Source organism: Gambusia affinis, linkage group LG16, assembly GCF_019740435.1.
Source record: "Gambusia affinis linkage group LG16, SWU_Gaff_1.0, whole genome shotgun sequence".
NCBI classification, from domain to species: Eukaryota; Metazoa; Chordata; class Actinopteri; order Cyprinodontiformes; family Poeciliidae; genus Gambusia; species Gambusia affinis.
The window spans coordinates 24529545-24548566 of record NC_057883.1 but is presented as its reverse complement, the minus strand read 5'-3'; positions in this window follow the sequence as shown (position 1 = coordinate 24548566).

Below are 19022 nucleotides of genomic sequence, written 5' to 3'. Positions count from 1 at the left end.
AACTCTGTTGGCTAACTGAGCGCTGTAGGGCTTCGGTCAGAAAGCACTGAGGACATTAGTAGATTTTAAACTGTTTCCTGTGGAGCTACAGTGATGCATTCTGGGTAGAAATAAATAGTCTTCAACAACTGCAAAATAAGAGGATAAAAATAAATATGTAATTACTTGAATTTCCAGCAACAAGTAAATTAGTATTTTATATTTTATGCTAAAATGCTAGGTGTGCTAAATGTTTTCAAAGTTAGCAGAGACAAACAGGCTGCAGATCAGGACATCTGTCTTCCAACCTCCAGAGTCGTTTGCTCTGGAGAGCAGAACAAACCATTTTTAGTGAATAAACTATTTTCACGTGTTTAGACTCACATGTGAAAATGGCTGCAAACCGATGAGCAATTATTCAACCATGCATGTGCTCAGTATTTTCTTCAGCGGTTCTTGGTAGCTGTAGCTGTTAGCAGATTAGCGTTAGCATGCCTGCCACTGTGACGGGAGGCAGTGTGACCGTTTGAATCTCCAGTTGGAGCCGCAGGTCGGCGGTCCTGGAGGACTGGAGCTGCTTTAAACAGTCGGCCTCCTGTTACGTTTCCATCAGCTCAGCTAAACGCAGACGAACCTCCAGGCTGCTGCAACTTCAATTAGCCCTTTGAAAGCAGCAGATCCTGGATTCCCAGATAAAACAGGACAGAGTGAGAACTCCTGTTCCTATCCTCGCTTCCAGGCAACTTTTGGCCAAAATCTGGACTGACGATTAAGTAGGATTATGTGCTCTATAGTGACAACCATGTCCTGCGCCGAAACCCTGACAGAGAGTGTGTGTGTGTATGTGTGCGGGCGTGTGTGTGTACATGACCATGAGGGAGAGACACTGACGGAAAGGGAGAGAGCTTTTGTTCCAACTGAGCCCCTAATTAGCCAGGCTAATTGAGCTGTTAATTGATCTGTTGTCTTAATTAAACATCTCCTGACGCTTCTTTTCTCCTTGTAGTTGGGAATCTGAGGGAGACGTGTGTGTGTGTGTGTGTGAGAGTGTGTGTGTGGGTGTGTGTGACACAGAGGTAGCTAGCCCAAACAGATGATGATAATCTGACTGGGCTGATGGCTCCATTAGACACTTTGGCTTGTTTTAGTTTCAGGCTAAAGTCCATCTTTACAGATTTGTTCGGTGTTATCGTGGTTCTGAAATGCATTTAAAACTGAATCTGATTACATTAATCTATGTACTTTAATAAAGCTGCCAATTTCAACCAAATCTGTTGACTGACAGGCCAGGACTTTAATCTACTCAACCAGATCAGTTCCGTTAGCAAAGGGAACAATGAACTCCTGTTCATTTTTCACTCTAGAAATTAGTTTTTTCTCTTTTTTTGAGAAAGTAAGATGACCGGACTGTGGAGAAAATCCACCAAGAAAACAATTTTTCAACAAATTAAACTATATTGTATTCTTTTCCAATGCATTTTCCAATTTTAGAAAAAAATCATGTATATGATCTTATATACATATATTTACTAGAAGTTGATTAGATTCATAACTAATTAAATTACATATTTTACTCTGTAATTTCAGCAGCCAAACCGTAAGACAAACAAAAAATAAAAAATGCTACATATAAAACTTAGTAGCAAAAACTAACAATCAACAAAAGAAATGGAAACAAAAATGCTGCAAAGAGTGAAAAGAATTGGAAATATGAGACGTTGCAAACTCGCTCCACAAAGAAGAAGTCCTCCAGGCCACTAGGGGGAGTCGACAAACTCATATGGGAGCAAATGGTCAGTAAAGACGGGTCTGGTCCCATGGTTTAAGGTGTTGCCCAGAAGAAAATGTGTCATGTTTCATATTTACAAAGCTAAATATGCGACTCCTGATGCCCCCTAGTGGCCTGGAGGACTTCCGTTTTGTGGCACGAGTTTGCAGCATTTCATGCTTATAGTTGATTTTGCTTTTTAACTTCTACTTCCTGTGAGTGCAGCATTTCGTCCGGCATGTTTGTTTTGTTGAGTTTGTTTCTGTGTTTGTAAATAAAACTCCTCATAATTTACCCGGTTAAATTAAGGCTGAACTGTGGAGTTTGGAGTTTCCATCATTTATGTGTTTGCAGTTCGTTTATCCGTTTGCTTCACGTCGTCACCTTTTGACCTCCGTAGTAATTATAACTACTTTTACTTCAGCTTTCTAACCACATTATATATAAATCGTTACATCCTTTAATTCAAAGCCACGTCAGCATCAAATGTTTTTGTAAAAAATAAACCAATATGCAACTTTCTTTCCACTTTTACAATTATGTAGGACTTTGTCCATGTCACAAAACTCTAATAGTCCAGTGGAGGTTGTGTTGGTGTGTTTTCATGTGTTTCTGTTTGTCTGAAAGGGAAACAGTGGAAAACAAACCCAGCTGTTTATTTCCATCCGGTAGCTGCGGCTCAGACGGCGCTGTGGGTTCTGGTGTGATGAAGTAACACCGGTGGCATGAGGAAACCAGGAAGAGATCCAGAGATTCATGTACAAGCCTGGAATGATTCATCTGGTTTGGTAATGGTTAACCTGCAGGAAGCTGCGCCGTCTTCCTTTCTTTGTAACAAAGCGTTTAACTGTTCTGCTTGGTTCTGGTTGAGAGGAAAACAAAACTCAAATAACAAACCAACTGGCTTTCTCTGGATTGCTTGGAAACGTTGCAACATATTAACTCACTACTCTACAGAAATACGACAGCAGAGCTACGATGTTCATTTACATTAAAGGTATCTAGTACGCTTTCTGGAACAGGTTAGGATAGCTACAAAATGTGTTTATTAGATTTTTTACAAAATCAGAGATGAGGAGATTTCATTCTGCCCAGTTCTGCTGCTGCTGGCCACTCAACTCAACAATCACACAGCCACGAGAAAACGGCTGCAAACAACTACACAACCATCCATGTGCTCAGTATTTTCTTCAGTGGTTCTTGGTGCAGCGCCCCCACAGGCCAGGAGGGGAACAGGTTAGGTTGGTTTACAAACCACAGCAGCTGAAAATGTAACTAAAGTTTCCGTTTCGGTCGCCAGTCAAGCCGCGTCCCCCGGACTATCAGGAGGGAAAACAGCTTGAAACGATGTTTGGTCTGAATCGCAGCTGTGAGTTAGAGGCCAACAGTTACTGACCGACTTTAAAGCTGTTTACACCCAGAGCGTCTCTCCCGATGTCTGAATCGACAGGATCTCCCTGAGGATCTCCAGTGACAGAGTTTCGATCTTAATTGGATCTCCGTCAGGTTTTAAAGAACACCAGATCTGGTGTGTGATTCAGAGCTTCCCTCTGTGTTTCGCCACAAGTCGTCGCAGAGCAACAAGCAAACTCAGTTTACCGTTTATCAGCCTCCACATCAGCAGAGGGAAACGCTGCACAGCAAGAGCAGCAAAACCCGCAGAGATGAGATTTAACTGGCAGAGGACGGAAGATCTGTTTGGGTTTTTACAACTACAAAAATAAAATCATAATGTCAGTAAAATAAACAAAATATTACCAGAGGAAAGTTGTACAAGAATGAAGTGGTTTTAATGATAAAAAAGCTCTGATAGTTTTCAGCATCAGGCTCAAAGTCCAGCTGTCCATAATAATTTAATGCTGATGTGGTAAAAGATGAACTATTTTCTTATTTCTAAGACAGACAATAGATAACTTTATAATTTATTCAACCTTTCTCACTGTACTTTTCACTTTTTGAGGGTGAATTCTTATAAAACTATGTATAATTAAGTGTCCTTGGCTCTGTCTCTCCGTTGTGCAGTTATTTCCTGTCAGATCTGCTGGTTTTAATCTGAATTTGTTACAAACAGCCTAATATTGAGGTGAGAGCAACATTTCCTCACGCTGAGTTTTATCAAGCGGCTTTGCTAATAATTTGTTGTTCGTGAGGAGAAAGCGAGTCAGTCGGCTCTGCCTTCATGCCGGGCAGCAGGGTTCAGTTTTCTGGAAAACGTTACGCGCCGCACTAAAAGGTTTTTCACAGAGCAAAGGGAGGGAAGCGGCGTTGGCATCGATCAATAGCTGAAGGTGTGAGGTCACAGGAAGTTCAGGCCCGGTGTGTTTGGACGGCTGGGCGTCGTGGGTTTGGAGTCTGGAGGTTTTAATGTTGCTGATGGAGCGATGAGTGGGCGGAGGCGGGCGGGCGAGCGAGAGGGAAGTCATTATTATACTTCCTCACTTCCTGCAGCTGCTTCACACCTACTGACCACATGGACCGACTGGAACCAATTCAGCAGCTAACTTATGACAGCAGGTGCTTCTGCCCTCTTGCTCATCCAGCAGGTCATCGTGTTTTCACCACAGCCGCCATTTTAGGGACGCAGGAAGACACTTCACATTCACAAAGTGAGGAATTATCAGGGTAAGTTTTACACGTTGAAGATGAAAACAATACAGAAACACTAAAGGAGGCAGATTAAAGGTGACCTGTAGTGCTTCCTTAAACAGGTCAGGATCGGTCTATGGCCTATTCAAAACCCGTTCTTTACAATTTTTCCACAAAAACATTATTAGATAAAGAGATTAATTTTGTCACTTTCAGTCCAGATAATCTGCTGCTGGCCACGCCCCTTATTGTTTACACTAACACGTGAAAATGGCTGCAGACTCAATTATCCAACCGTACATCTTTGAAATGCATTAGTGGAGCCTCCTGCACAGCCACCAAGGATGCAGCAAGTGGTTTCTGAATAGTAACTCAACAGCAAAACATTTGTCTTTTCCAGCTGACCAAACCTGCTGGAGCTCAGCTTGGGTTGCTAGGTAACGGGTTGCTAGGTAACGGCTGGGCTCGGCTGGGGTCACCAGGTGAAGGGCGGCGCCGGTTAATTTGTGACGTGAGGATAAAAAATCTAATTTAGTTATTGATTAATCATCAACTAGAATATGAAGACATTTAAATATGTTGTTTTTTCTGAGCAGGAATTAATAAAAAACTGTACAAAAACTACAAACATTTTCCAGTTAAGGTTAAAAAAATAAACATGTTTGTCTTTAAATATGTTTTCACCAAAACTCCTCATGCAGCTTCAGCTTCACCTGGTTCAAATTCACTGAAGGAATGCTATTTTATTTTATTTAAACAAGGAATGGATGTTTATTTGCACACTATAATTATTTATTAATGTTGTACAAAAGAGGTTGTGGCGGTTAAATGAAAAATCTACATAATGTGTCAATTTCTTTTATTCAAATATTAGATCGATCGTCAGAATAACCGATTATTAAAATGATCTTAGTTAATTTAACATCAGACAGTGAGAAAATATGTACATGTGTCTTTTTATTATCTTTAAATATCTGGTTTCAACTGTAAATAACATTCTCCAAATTTCAAATATCAGCATGTACTTTAATGCAAAATTATGCAGTTTGAATATTAAAAACATTCAAAGACTCGATACGAAAATCAAAAACTTTCCAAACCCTGAAAAAAAAAAAATTTCCAAGGATTTTAGATCTTTCACTGAAATACTTTAAATTCCATCCATTACTGAGACGGAAAGTCCATCAGAACGCAGCGACACGCGTGTGTGTGTGTGTGTGTGTGCGTGTGTGTGTGTGTGTGTGTGTGTATGTGTGTGTGTGTGTGTGTGTGTGTGTGCATGTGTGTGTGTGTGTGTGTGTATGTGTGTGTGTGTGTGTGTGTGTGTGTGTGTGCGTGTGTGTGTGTGTGTGTGTGTGCGTGTGTGTCAGGGTGAGTTTCTCTGTTTGAGGGAAACTTTGACAGCCTGGCGTCTTTGTTCTAAAGTTCAGACAGAGAAGCAGATGGCTCTTCTCAGTGTGACTTAGCACGCTAGCTAGCCACCAAGTTTCTCTGCCTCCTTGGTCGTCGCTCATATTGCTGTGAAAAGTAGCAGATATTTAACATGAAGACAATCAGGGGTATTTATTTCACTTAGAGAAGGGAGATATGTTCTGAAAAACTAAGATTATGCTTTCAGAGTTAAAAACAAACATAATTCTGCACCACAACTAAATAAAGTAATGAATAAGTATTTATAATGCAGTATTTTCAGTCCAGCTACTGTGAGCTCCACCTAGTGGTCTGGAGGACGTCTGTTTCTGTGAGCCATTTTTGCCGTTTTACACTTGCTGCTGTTTGTGCTGTTTGCAGCATCTCGTCTGTAGTTGCACCATTTTTTGTTTGTTGATATCGCAGGTTTTTGGTTCTGTTTTGGAAAAGACGCTGGATTTTTTCTGAGGAAGCAGAGGCTGTTGCAGATGTGCTGGCAGCGGTTCTGAAGCATGTAGAGGCCTGAGTGATGATCAAAGTGAGACGCAACGATGAAACTATGAAAGTGATGCAATAAACAAACAAGACACGGAGAAATGAAGGCGTTACAAACAGAAACTATCAAAGAAGCGTGTCATTTCTGAATGCTATCATCTTCACTGAATCAAAAACATTTCCTCTGCCAGTTTTATTGTTTCACATTTATTAACTTGTAAACAAGCTGCTTCAACACCAGTCAGAAGGATCTTTTATTAGGAGAAATCGTAAAAGATCTCAAATATAAAATTAGCGATCGAGGTTATTTAGTTTTTTATTATTCTGTCTCCGTCTCAGATCAGCTGATGTCAACCGGATAAAACTTGACATTCCCTCCTTCATTTGAGAAACTTCTCATTTTCCCTCCTCTCTCACTCTTTCCCCCTTCACAAGATGTTTGGTCTTTAATGTATTTCAGAGAACATCTGCTAACTATCACTGAACCTCGTGGGATTTCCATTTAGCCCAGTTAATTACTCTATCAAGCCAGGTTCATTATCATATTCCTCCTCTTTAAAAAAAGAAGATGCACCCGGCAGTGTGACTCTGTTTGTGTATATGGATGGTAGGTGCAAGGGTAAGCGCGGCGGCGCAGACGTCTGAACGCGCCGGTGTAAACGTATATGTGTTTGGATGTGCATGGCACCCTCTTAAACACATTCCTAATTGCAAGTGGTTGAGCCATAATGCTGCCGCTAATGAAGCGGAGCTGTCTATAGACGCCAGCGCTGGAAGTCGAGTCTGTTCGCCGGTTCTCTGGGGACGACGGCGGCTCCGTATTAATCTTGATGAACAGCAGGATAAAGACTTCTGCTCCGCTCCCTGCAGAGGTTAGGCCAGGTGAGTGATGACACCGCCGCCGTCTCTTTGGATTGGAAACGCTCCACTTTGACATAAATCTTTATATTTTACATTTAATTCACATTAAGGTCACAGGTTAGCCTATTTATCTGTAACGAACTGAATTGTCTTTAATTCACATGGGGAAAATTAACGATATCTGATAATAGATGAGGTGCAGGATGTTCAGTTTCTTCCCGCAACAAAATAATAACCAAACTCTTGTCTAATCTGTTTATCAAGGACTCAGAGTGACACTGAGCACAAGGAGAATGCTGTCATAAATTACTAACTGCTATGAAGTAAGTGACTGTTTCTTCCTGGAGGTCACCAGACTTAAAGCAGCTGTTCAGCAACGCAACTATCAAACGATCACAGATCTGTCTTTTGAGCCGAGTGATCCGGATTAGACGAAGATCTTCAGCACAAACCCAAAACCTAAATGAATCAGGAACACAGAGAACCTGGCGAAGGAGCAAAACGATAAAGAAAATAACCCATATCCGATCACGACAGATTATTTTTTTTACTGTGAAAGTCTGTAGTAAGTATGCCGGGCCAGTGGGTGGCGCTGTTACACTGACACAGAATGACGCAAAAAACACTAGGATGCGTAAAAACGCTGCGTAAACAGTAATACCAAACGGATCAATGCTTGTTTTTGTGACGCATGATTGAGAGCAACTTGTTTCGGTGCTGTCTCTTTAAATGCAAATGAAGCTACTCTAACTCCGCCCCCTGCAGGATAGTGCATCCCAGCACTTTCCTTTCGGCCATTTTGTAGTTTCATACAAAATGGCACAGGAACTCTATTCTCAAGTGCTCACATGTTCAAACCAAAATGGTTGAATGAGGTTGTCTTGTCCTTAACGGAGCTAGCAACTAAGCTAATGCTAGCGTCACTGATTACATTTGGTTAATTTGTTTCCCAAGACAAAAGCAACAAAAACAATCCCAGTTTAAATAATAATATTGAAAACAAGCAGTACGTTAATGTCTTCAAGAAGCTAACAGCTAGCATGTTAGCAGAAGTCACGATGCTAGCAAAACAACAGGCAGGATTCATATTAGCACAGAGAGATTTAATGTCTAAACTAAGATTTGTTGTGGTTTTAGTGTTATTTGCAGTTGTGTCTGTCGTTCCTGTGGGCAGAAGGAACCGACGCTCAATCAGACGAAGTCTTGATGCTAACAGAGGCTGCTGCAGCGCAACATTTCCAATAAAAATAAAATCCAGCACTTTGAAGAGGCTCTGAGGCTTGTGTGGGTTAAAACATCCAACAGCCTGATAGTTTCAATCATCCACTGAAACTATCAGGCAATAAAATCCTTAAAGAAGTAAAAATGGTGGATCCATCTTGTTTAGCAGTTCCACAGCAAATGCTGTGACGTAATCGTACAAAAAACGTAATACAGAAAACTGAAAAGATATAAAATTAGACACAAACAGAATATAAATATATATTCACAACAGGAGAGACTAATTTAAACTTATCTGCCCTGGTAGAGACTCAAAGTACATCAAAAACATATTCAAGGCTTCATCTTCACCACAGCCTGTGCCTCCTGGACAGCTGCTCCATCACGTATCATCACTTTATCTCATCGAAGGCGATCCTTATCTGTACTAAAAGTCTGAAACAGTCCCTCCACTGTAGAGCATGGAGCAGAAATTACATGTAGTGAGAAACATGGATGCACCGTTCTCTTCACTCAACTTTCAGACACAAAGCAACCCAAGTCTCAGGATAATAATTGAATTTGGTGAATGGCCAGAGCTTATGCTCATTCTGAGTCCATTATTGTCAACAGAAAGGCCTTGTTTACCATTTTAATTTTAATTATCTCCTACACAGAGAACTTTCCATCCCTTCCTGAACGCCAGGGTCTATATGGCAGTGGGTGTTCGCTGAGTGCAGAGCAGTAAAATCTACCCTTTGATGAGATTAGCTGAGTGGTGTACTTGAAATAACCTTTCATGAGCTGCCATTATTGTATTAATCTATTCTAAAACAATTTGGTTGAATTAATTAGGCCTTACATATTTCAGCAACACTCGCAGGCTGCCTGGAAACAGATGGCTTTGAGGGCGAGCCGCTCTCCGGTGGAAGAGAAATGGGAATGGCGAGAAGCGGCGAAGAAAAGGAAGACGTGTTGGTGCGAAGGAAAGGAAGAAAAGAAAGACATCAACATGCGCCGCGACATCAACACCTCTGCATTGTGTACCTGACAGAGTGACGAACGAGAGAAAATGAGTCAAAGATTGAGAAAGGAGACAGAAGCAGAAAGTTGTGCAGGGTTTTGGGTCCTAGTGCTTATCAGTTCCCCTGCAGCTGACAGGAGATTGGTAGCTTAACAACAGTTGGGCAAAGAAGGCTATTATCTCAATCCTACAGTGTTCTGGATGGGTTCAACCTTGAACAGCTTGTAGATGATGAGCCTATCCATATGGTGTTTAAATCGCTCAGCATTTCCTCAGCCATTAACCTTCAGGACTCCTTACACTTGTCCTCCACTGTGACTGACAGCTCTGAACAGATTTCATGAAACACTCCTCGGTGTAAAAAGAAGCATGCACTCTAAGCGCTAAAGGCCGCGGCGACGAGGAAACTGGCAGTAAATGTATGTAAAAGATGTTCCTGGGACCAGAAAATAGGAAACATAGTCGAGTGGTAAAATTTTGTTGAGGTGAAGAATGGATGGTTCTCATGTGACGTCACACTTCTGAGGACTTCGTCCCCAACAGGCGTGTTGGTAGGCAGTTGCTGTGGAGTTGCTATGACAACAATAATAAAGCCACAAGCTCAGAGCCAACTCTCGCCTGGTTCCAACTAAACAGTGTTAGTACATTACAGATGTTACTTGATTACAATTTTTAAGTACTCTGCTCACCTCTGTGTAATACTAAGATAAATATTGGTGATATTGTGGATTTCACTCTTTGTGTTCACTAAGTAGTGAACTATGTGACAGTGAGATCAGAGGCAGCTTGTCCACATCTGCCGACGGCAGCCATTTTGTTCATATATATTGCTCTGGCACAATGGTCAAGAATCTCAGCAAAGCTGCAGTTATTTCTCCGCTAGTTTGTAGCGACACTCAGCAACAGAGAACCTCGAGGTTCTGGTTGTGATGGACTAAATGAACGCATTTATTTATTTTTTGTCTTATAAGAAATGTTCCTGGCCCAAACATAATGATAAAGACTCAGATTATGAACTTTATTATTTTTTAAATACAAACCAAAAATCTAATTCTCATCACACCGAGCTGGTATTATGTAGTTCTGGTGTTTTATATCGGCACAAACCTGCTGCTTCTCTGCTTTTCTCTTTATTACCGTCAGTTCGTCAGAGAAACGAGCTGCTAGCAGCGCTGCTAATTCACGGTTATTCCGTTATAAAACTTAACGATCGCGTTCCTGTCGCTCCTCGTGATTAAACTCACAATTACATTAATCTGTACTGAGCAGCTCTCTGATAGCAGACGGTGAGTCTGTGAACAATTTTAACTAAATATTGTATAATCAAAAAGAGAGATGTAACTTCATGTATATAGATTAGCAAAAAACCTACAGATTACAGTGAAATACTGCTACTTCCGGTGGGCGCAGGAAGTAGGACCCATAATCGTTTCCCCAGGGATCCTCCCAGGAATGAGGTGGATAGACGTGACGCCATCAGAGACCAAGAGGCAGAGCCTCTCCGTTTCCACACAGCGGCTGTGAGCCTGAGCAGAGACAATCTGGAAGATCGTGTCAGTAGCAGGTCAATTCCTTGGCAGAGGAAGCGCGGTGTTGCTATGGCGATATGCCTTTTTAACCAGCGCAGAGCCCTGGGCCGGGTCAGCGCCGTCGGTGTGAACGGCGTTCAAGAAGCAGCAGAGATCAGGGTCTTAATCAGTCAGCACTGATACCGGGGTGAGGGGTGGGAACGGAGCCTGGGGGGTTTGGATCGACACAGAACCAGACCCACACAGAACCAGACCCACACAGAACCAGACCCACACAGAACCAGATCCACACAGAACCAGACCCACACAGAACCAGATCCACACAGAACCAGACCCACACAGAACCAGACCCACACAGAACCAGATCCACACAGAACCAGACCCACACAGAACCAGATCCACACAGAACCAGATCCACACAGAACCAGACCCACACAGAACCAGATCCACACAGAACCAGACCCACACAGAACCAGACCCACACAGAACCAGATCCACACAGAACCAGACCCACACAGAACCAGACCCACACAGAACCAGATCCACACAGAACCAGACCCACACAGAACCAGATCCACACAGAACCAGACAGACCCACACAGAACCAGACCCACACAGAACCAGACCCACACAGAACCAGATCCACACAGAACCAGACCCACACAGAACCAGACCCACACAGAACCAGACCCACACAGAACCAGACCCACACAGAACCAGACCCACACAGAACCAGATCCACACAGAACCAGACCCACACAGAACCAGATCCACACAGAACCAGATCCACACAGAACCAGACCCACACAGAACCAGACCCACACAGAACCAGACCCACACAGAACCAGATCCACACAGAACCAGACCCACACAGAACCAGATCCACACAGAACCAGATCCAAACAACACAGTTAGCTAACACCAAGAAAATAACAAACTGAACCAAAATAACAAACTGAACCAAAATAACAAACTGAACCAAAATAACAAACTGAAACATTAAAGTTAGTAAAAACGAGAATTAATAGAGAAATAAAATCATATATTAGTGTAAATATTGTAAAAATTCCTTAGAAATATTTCTAAATTTGCACCACAAAATCTGTGATGTTGATTGCAGAAAACCAGAAAAACGATCCTGGATGGACTGATTATTGTGAAAAGATGTTCAATATTATGTTATTTTAAGAAACACTTATTGAATGCTGAAACTCCTATTTATTGATATTTTAACAATTGAATAGTTTTTTATCAATACATTCTGGAGCAACAGGCCCTTTATGAACATTCAGGGTTTTGATTTTGCCCCAAATGAGTTTGATGCCCTGATATCTGGGATAAAAACAAGAGAATCATGGACAGATGTCAAAGAGACGCTGATCAGCCAGGCTGACAACGCAAAGAGGGAACTGGAGAGACTGGAGAGATACAGCGATCCAGAAATCATTAAAGCTGTGATCATTGCTGCCAAGGCCTACAGAGACGTTAAAGACATGAATAAAAAGTCATTACAGGAAGAATATGTGGATTTAAAGGTGGCCCACCTCCTCAGCCAGGAAGCACTGATTGCTGAAATACATGATGAGAAAGTGAAAAGTCAGGCCCTCCAAGAAGAACTGGACCAACTGCAGACTTCCTACGAGGAGCTGAGCTCCGAGTACGAAGGAGACGATGCTCTGCTGAGGCAGGAGGCCGAGAAACAAACGATTAATGAAGAGCAGCTGAGAGAGGAACAACGACTCCTGGAGACCCTGAGAAGGAAGACATGTTTAAAGAAATGTCCCAAAAGATCACAGTCCTGCAAGACAGCGAGAAACATTTGCAGGAAGAACTGATTCAACTCAAACATTCATATGATGAACTGAACTGTAAATATGACAGCAACGTTTCTGGACTAGAGGAAACGTGGAAAGATACCAGCAGAAGATCCAGCAGGAGGAAACGGCTCTTTCTAGAGAGAAGAAAGAAAATCTGATCCATGAAATTAACTATTCTGCACTTCAAGAACGAGTGGAAAAACTTAATTTTCAGATGATTCAGGACAGAAAAAGTCAAGTGAAGAAATCAGAGGAGGAAAAGGAACTTCTAGAAAACATGAGAGCTCAGAACGCCGTCCTCCAGGAAAACGCAGAGAAAGAGATTAAATTCCTGCAAGAGAGAGAGAAACTTTTGGAGAAAGAATTAAATGAGATCAAAGTTTCTTACAATGAATTCAACTGTAAATACGAAAGAGACGTTTCTGGACTGAAACGAGACGTGGAAAGATTTCAGCAGGAGGTGAGACAAGAGAAAGACGCCAGATTAGAAAGAGAGAAAGAGAATCTGCTGCTCATCAACCAGCTGAGAAGGAGGAGCTCTTCCAGAAAACATCAAGAGAAATAAAAATCCTGCAAAAGAGGGAGGAGCAGATGATCCATGAACTGGATCAGGTTCACGTTTCATACGAGGATCTAAAACGTAGATATAAAAGAGACATTCTGGATTTACAGCAGCAGGTTGGAACAAACCAGCAGCAGATAAAAGATCATCTGGAGAAATCAGAGGAAGACAAGACTCTTCTTGGAGACCTGAGAGCTGAGTACACCATCCTTCAACAAAACACAACGACAGAGATTAAAATCCTGCAAGACAAGGAAAGGAGCTGCAGAAGGTCAAAGGTTTGAACCTGGAGCTGAACTATCAATATAAAACCGAAGTCACTGCATTGAAACACCAAGCAGAACAAAACCAGCAGGAGATCCGGTGTCTGAGAAATGATCTGGAGAGAACAAGAGAGGATTCACTGCAGCCCGACAGTCTGAGAGCAGAGACAGAAGATTTCCACCTAAAACCCATCAGAGTTTCCCAACAGATGGAAGAAAACTCTCAGAACCAAGTGGACCCGGTTAAAGTCTTGAGTCCAGAGGTTTCTTTAGAGGAGGAACTCCCAGGAGAACCTTTACCAGGTTGTTCCACAGATCCAGAATCCTCAGAAGAGACAGAGATCACTGCAGAAACCATCCTGGAGGATTTGGACCATCCAGATATTAAAACCATGCAGGATGGAAAAAAGAAAAAATCTAAAACTTCATTCTGGAAAAAAGTCAGAAACATTCTGCGACTGAAGAAACCAAAGAAAAAACCAAAGAGTGAAGATGATCAAGAACAAGTCTGATGTTCTTGATGTTGATATTCAGAGAAGGAGACAGACGTGCAGGAGACGAACCGGGGAATCGAACGTGTGGAGGTCGTAACCTCTGTGAACGCGGTGCCATGCCACGCTCCGTCAAGAGGAAATTTAAAACGGCAAAGTTTGACAAACTAGAAAACAGATCCCTTTCCAACCCCTATAACAGGTTAATGTGTGATTCGGTTCGGTTCTGGTCCAGTGGGGAGATTCTCCATATTCCTGTCTGGAGCGCAGCAGCTGCGGTTATTTCTCCACTAATTTCTAGCGACACTCAGCAACAGAGAACCTCGAGGTTCTGGTTGTGATGGACTAAATGAACACATTTATTTATTTTTTGTCTTATAAGAAATGTTCCTGGCCCAAACATAATGATAAAGACTCAGATTATGAACTTTATTATTTTTTAAATACAAACCAAAAATCTAATTCTCATCACACCAAGCTGGTATTATGTAGTTCTGGTGTTTTAAACTATCGGCACAAACCTGCTGCTTCTCTGCTTTTCTCTTTATTACCGTCAGTTCGTCAGAGAAAGAGCTGCTAGCAGCGCTGCTGATTCACGGTTATTCCGTTACAAAACTTAATGATCGTGTTCCAATAACTGGATCAATTAGAATGTTTGTCTGAACTGAAATTACTTTTTATTTTGCAAAGTGTCTTGAAATACATTTACTGTGAACTAGCGCTGTAGAAATGAAGTGAATTGAATAGATGGCACTCGGCTTCCTTCTGGCAGCTTTCACTGGATTTTATTCCTACTGGCAGAACCTGCAGCCATTTTTTTCATGCTGTATTTTTGCAAACACCTTTGCTGACTCATGGTCTCGTTTTCACTCTAAAGGGAATTTGCAACAGTGCAAATCTATGAGGACCACTAGGATGTTTTACAGACTGTTGGTGTTTGGATTTAAGAGCAGGGGAGCTGGAGTTCTCAAGTGCCGAGGCGTTTACGAGCCACTGACGCATCGTGAAGGACAAGTTAATGGGCGGCAAAGAAGAGGTGCGCTGTAATGCACTGCTTGGCCCAAGTCCAGGCAAGTTGACTTTTTTCTGGAACTTCAACAACTCCCTCATAGAGGAAGGACAACAAGGAAAAGTGGAAGCAGAACAGACAGGGAATAAGGGAATATGAAAGATGATACCGTTGCTTCTTGAGTTAAATAATGCCGCCACGGCTCAGTCCAAGTCCACGTCAGCTCGTGTTTCAAGGGTTGGCTAATGGACACCAAATCTCTGGCACTGTCTCCAGAATGAGGGAAATTAAAGTTTTCTGCACTCCTGACTTGGCAGGCGCAGCGGCAAGCGATACTTTTCACCTGAGAGGAAGAGGACCACTTAGCTGGAAGAGTGATGTCACAGGAAGAGAGACATTTCAAGCAACGAGAAACAGCCAAGGAAACCAAATGAGGCTCTAAAAAAGCTCAACCTCCAACTTGTACTTTCCACTTTGTGGTAGAACCACAACTAAGGATTATTTCAGTTATCGATTAATCGTTTAGTCTGACGATTAATCGTTGATTATGTGAACTAACTGGTTTATCTGATTTTTAAAAATTGGCAGATTCTGCAATTATCTCATTTAAACTTAAAAAAAAAATGTAATATTAAAAATACAAATAAACAAATTATTTACTTTTTAACTTAATAAAACAAAAGTTTTACTGGCTAAAAAGCAACACAGTATTCCTTATGTGAGCGATTGATCCTTTGTAGCAAAGCATGCATCTGCAGCTAAAGGAAAACTCCTAACGTCAACAATTACTAATAATTCTGTTTGAAATTTGAAACGGATGAAAATAAAACTATTAGAATTCTGTGTAGAAAGATTTACAGAGATTTTATTTATCTTAAATGTAAAATGTATATATTTCTAAAGTTCTGAGTTTTTTCTCCAGCATATTTGCTATCTTTTTACACAATTAATCAAATACTAAATTAGTTGATTTCAATACTTGATTAATCAAAATTAATCAAAATTAATCTGATTAATCGTTTCAGCCCTACTCTGTGCTGGTCTGTCTAATTGAAGTTTCCCAAGAGGAATGAATATTTAGCTGCTTAACAGCACAAAACTCCCTAAAACGACCGCCAGCGCCCGTGTTATTCAACAGATTATCTGCTGTTGATCTGTCTTCCCTTTGCTCCCATCTCTACTGTTTCAAATAAGACGGTTATCCCGCTGATCCATATGAGTCAGGCACAACCATCCGCATCCCAAGTGCCTCCTTTTATTACCTTGTTGACACCGGCTGCTAGTTTTAAGCGCTTTTAACTGCTGAGACGGAGCGGCGGCTCAAATAACAGAATTAACGCCGTTGTTCCTGCCCGGCGTTCTTTTTGGCAGCGCTTTTAAGCCCCAGACTTAACAACAAGCCTGGGTTTTATGCACTGAGACAGCTGGTGGGAATAAGGCAGTTGCCAGTGGCATAAAACACTGAATGTGTGTGTGTGTGTGTGTGTGTGTTGGTAAATGTAGTCAGCGTGTGCCTTTGTGAGTGGGAGGGCATCTGAATATTAAAAACTGTCTTCTAAAAGTTGCTTGTCCGCAGTCCAATTATTAAAATTCCACATTTGTCATCTTGGTCATTTTTGGTAAACAAGGATTTATCCCTGAGCCTGAGCGTTTGGCATTCAGGAAGGTGATTAAAATGCAGCGGAAAAGTGACATACTGGGAACCAAATGGTACAGATTCTTCCTTCCTCCTCATCGGTTTGACACTCAACTTCCACCCGCTCCACACTGGCACGCTTCATTACTACTACGCCTGTGTGAAGTCGCTCGCCTGGCTTTGCGTGCGTCCGCCCCGACACGCGCTCTTCCCCTCACTTCACACACAAACTAAGAAATGCTATCTAGCAGCTGTACCTCTCCTTATGCGCAGAGAGTGTTGATCCCACTTCTTCTCTCTCACACAGCAAACATATGTCAGTCAGAAACAAGGCGAGTCTGTCCTCCATCGTCTGAAGGAGGAAAGTTTGCTCCTCTCCGGATGCAGGGAGACCGCTAAGTGAGGAGTGACCTTGTTGTGTGAACATGCAGGCGTGTGCGTCATTACAAAGGAAGGATCTGACATGCCTTTAGGTAAAACAAATACAGACTCTGATCGATGCCAGCAGCACCTGTCTGATTTACATTTTCTAATTGCAAAAGTGTAACCAAAGGAATATTTCACAAGACAGGATGCTTGGAATATTTTCATGAAGCCCTGGGAGCTTTTGGAGGATATGAGTTAAGCAACTCTTTGCAGCACTGCTCAAAAAAACTGAACTTTTCATATTTTGAGACAATACCACCACAAACTCTCTGGTCTATTAGGCTGTTTTCACACTTGATAGTCCAGTAGACTCCGTTTAATTTGGGAACAAAACTGCAACATTTGTTTATTTCGAGCTGTGGTTCTCTTTCAGTCAAACCAACCAAACCCTCTGACCAACCTGTTCCCCTCCTGGCCTGTGGGGGCGCTGCACCAAGAACCACTCAAGGAAATGACATGAAAACCTCTGAAGACACTGAGAGCAACTTCTTTCTTCACTAAATGCAAACAGGCATGGAGGTGTCAGAGTTTAGTAGTTGGAGGATTTCTCTTTGGCCGTTTCTGCTGCTAGTGCTAGGCTAGCATGTTTGTTTTGGTTGTATTTTCCCAGAATGCCCTGCTTTCCCAGTTCCTGCTTTTGAAGCAGAAACTGCTGATTTTTGGTCTTCAGTTTGTAGGCGGACCAAAGTTCACTGTTTGGTCCGCATCAGAATTCTACACAAATGTGAACACCAAGCAGACCAGAGACTGCTCCAAAAGCAGGAAGTGGACTACAGCACAGGGCATTCTGGGTAAATACAACCAAACCTAATGTGCTAGCCTAGCGCTAGCAGCAGAAATGGCTCCTGGTCTTCAGCCAAACACTAAAGAGAAATCCTCCAACACTAAACTCTGACGCCTCCATCTTGTTTCCATCTGGTGAAGAAGGAAGTTGCTCTCAGTGTCTTCAGAGGTTTTTCTGTCGTTTCCTTCAGTGGTTCCTGGCCTGTGGTTCTGCAGCGCCCCCACAGGCCAGGAGGGGAACAGGTTGGTTTGACTCAGAACCACAGCAGCTGGAGGTGGAGCAGATGATGGAGTTCTGGTTCCAATAGAACCGGGTCGACCGGACCATTAGGAGGGAAAACAGCCTTACTCGAAATTTATGGCAGGTCGATGAAACATTTTGAAAATTATGTACGTTTGACTTCATCTGACCTTCATTTTCTGAAATGGAGGAAACATTTCAATAACTTGACGTCACAAATTCACTTATGACACATAATAAGACATTTTTCTTCTTATAGCTATAAAACAAACTTGTTGTTCTGCACTAAAAAGGAATCCAACAACTTTAGGGTAGCAATCCTACCTTTAACGTAACTCCAGAAACAAAACCTGTCCAGGTGAGGTCATGTTCTCACTGATATCCCATCCTCCACTGAAGACGAGGTTTGCTAGTAATCCTCACTTTCTTCACCTTTCTCTGCATGGCCTGTAACTAAACACTTTCTGCTCAGAAAAAAACTAAACAGAATTTGACTCGTGCCACATTTAAATATTCTCTACATCATGTCATTACGCTGTAGAAAACTAGCAGCTAAGTTAAAGCTACTGTTTTAAAACCTTAACTTTTATGTACAACACAAAGATAGATTCCAGAGCTGATTGTAAAAGAGATACATTCAGGATGAAAGAGCTGTTTCTTATGTGGAAGACACGGCTCTTTGCCCAGGGCATCACTGTGTTAAGGGAGGTACACGAGAGCTCAAAAAATAAATTATATTTATCTGTCAGGGGCAACCTAAGCAAGTTTGGTATGTGTCATTCCTTTTTCAGAAGCTGCGAATGTTGGATTGTATCTACGGTACAGGATTAGGGCCAAAATGAAGACTACTGAACAGCCTCTTATGACTTTAGATCCAAATAATCTGCTGCTGGCCACGCCCACCAACTCAACATTTACACTCCCACATGAAAATGGCTGCAA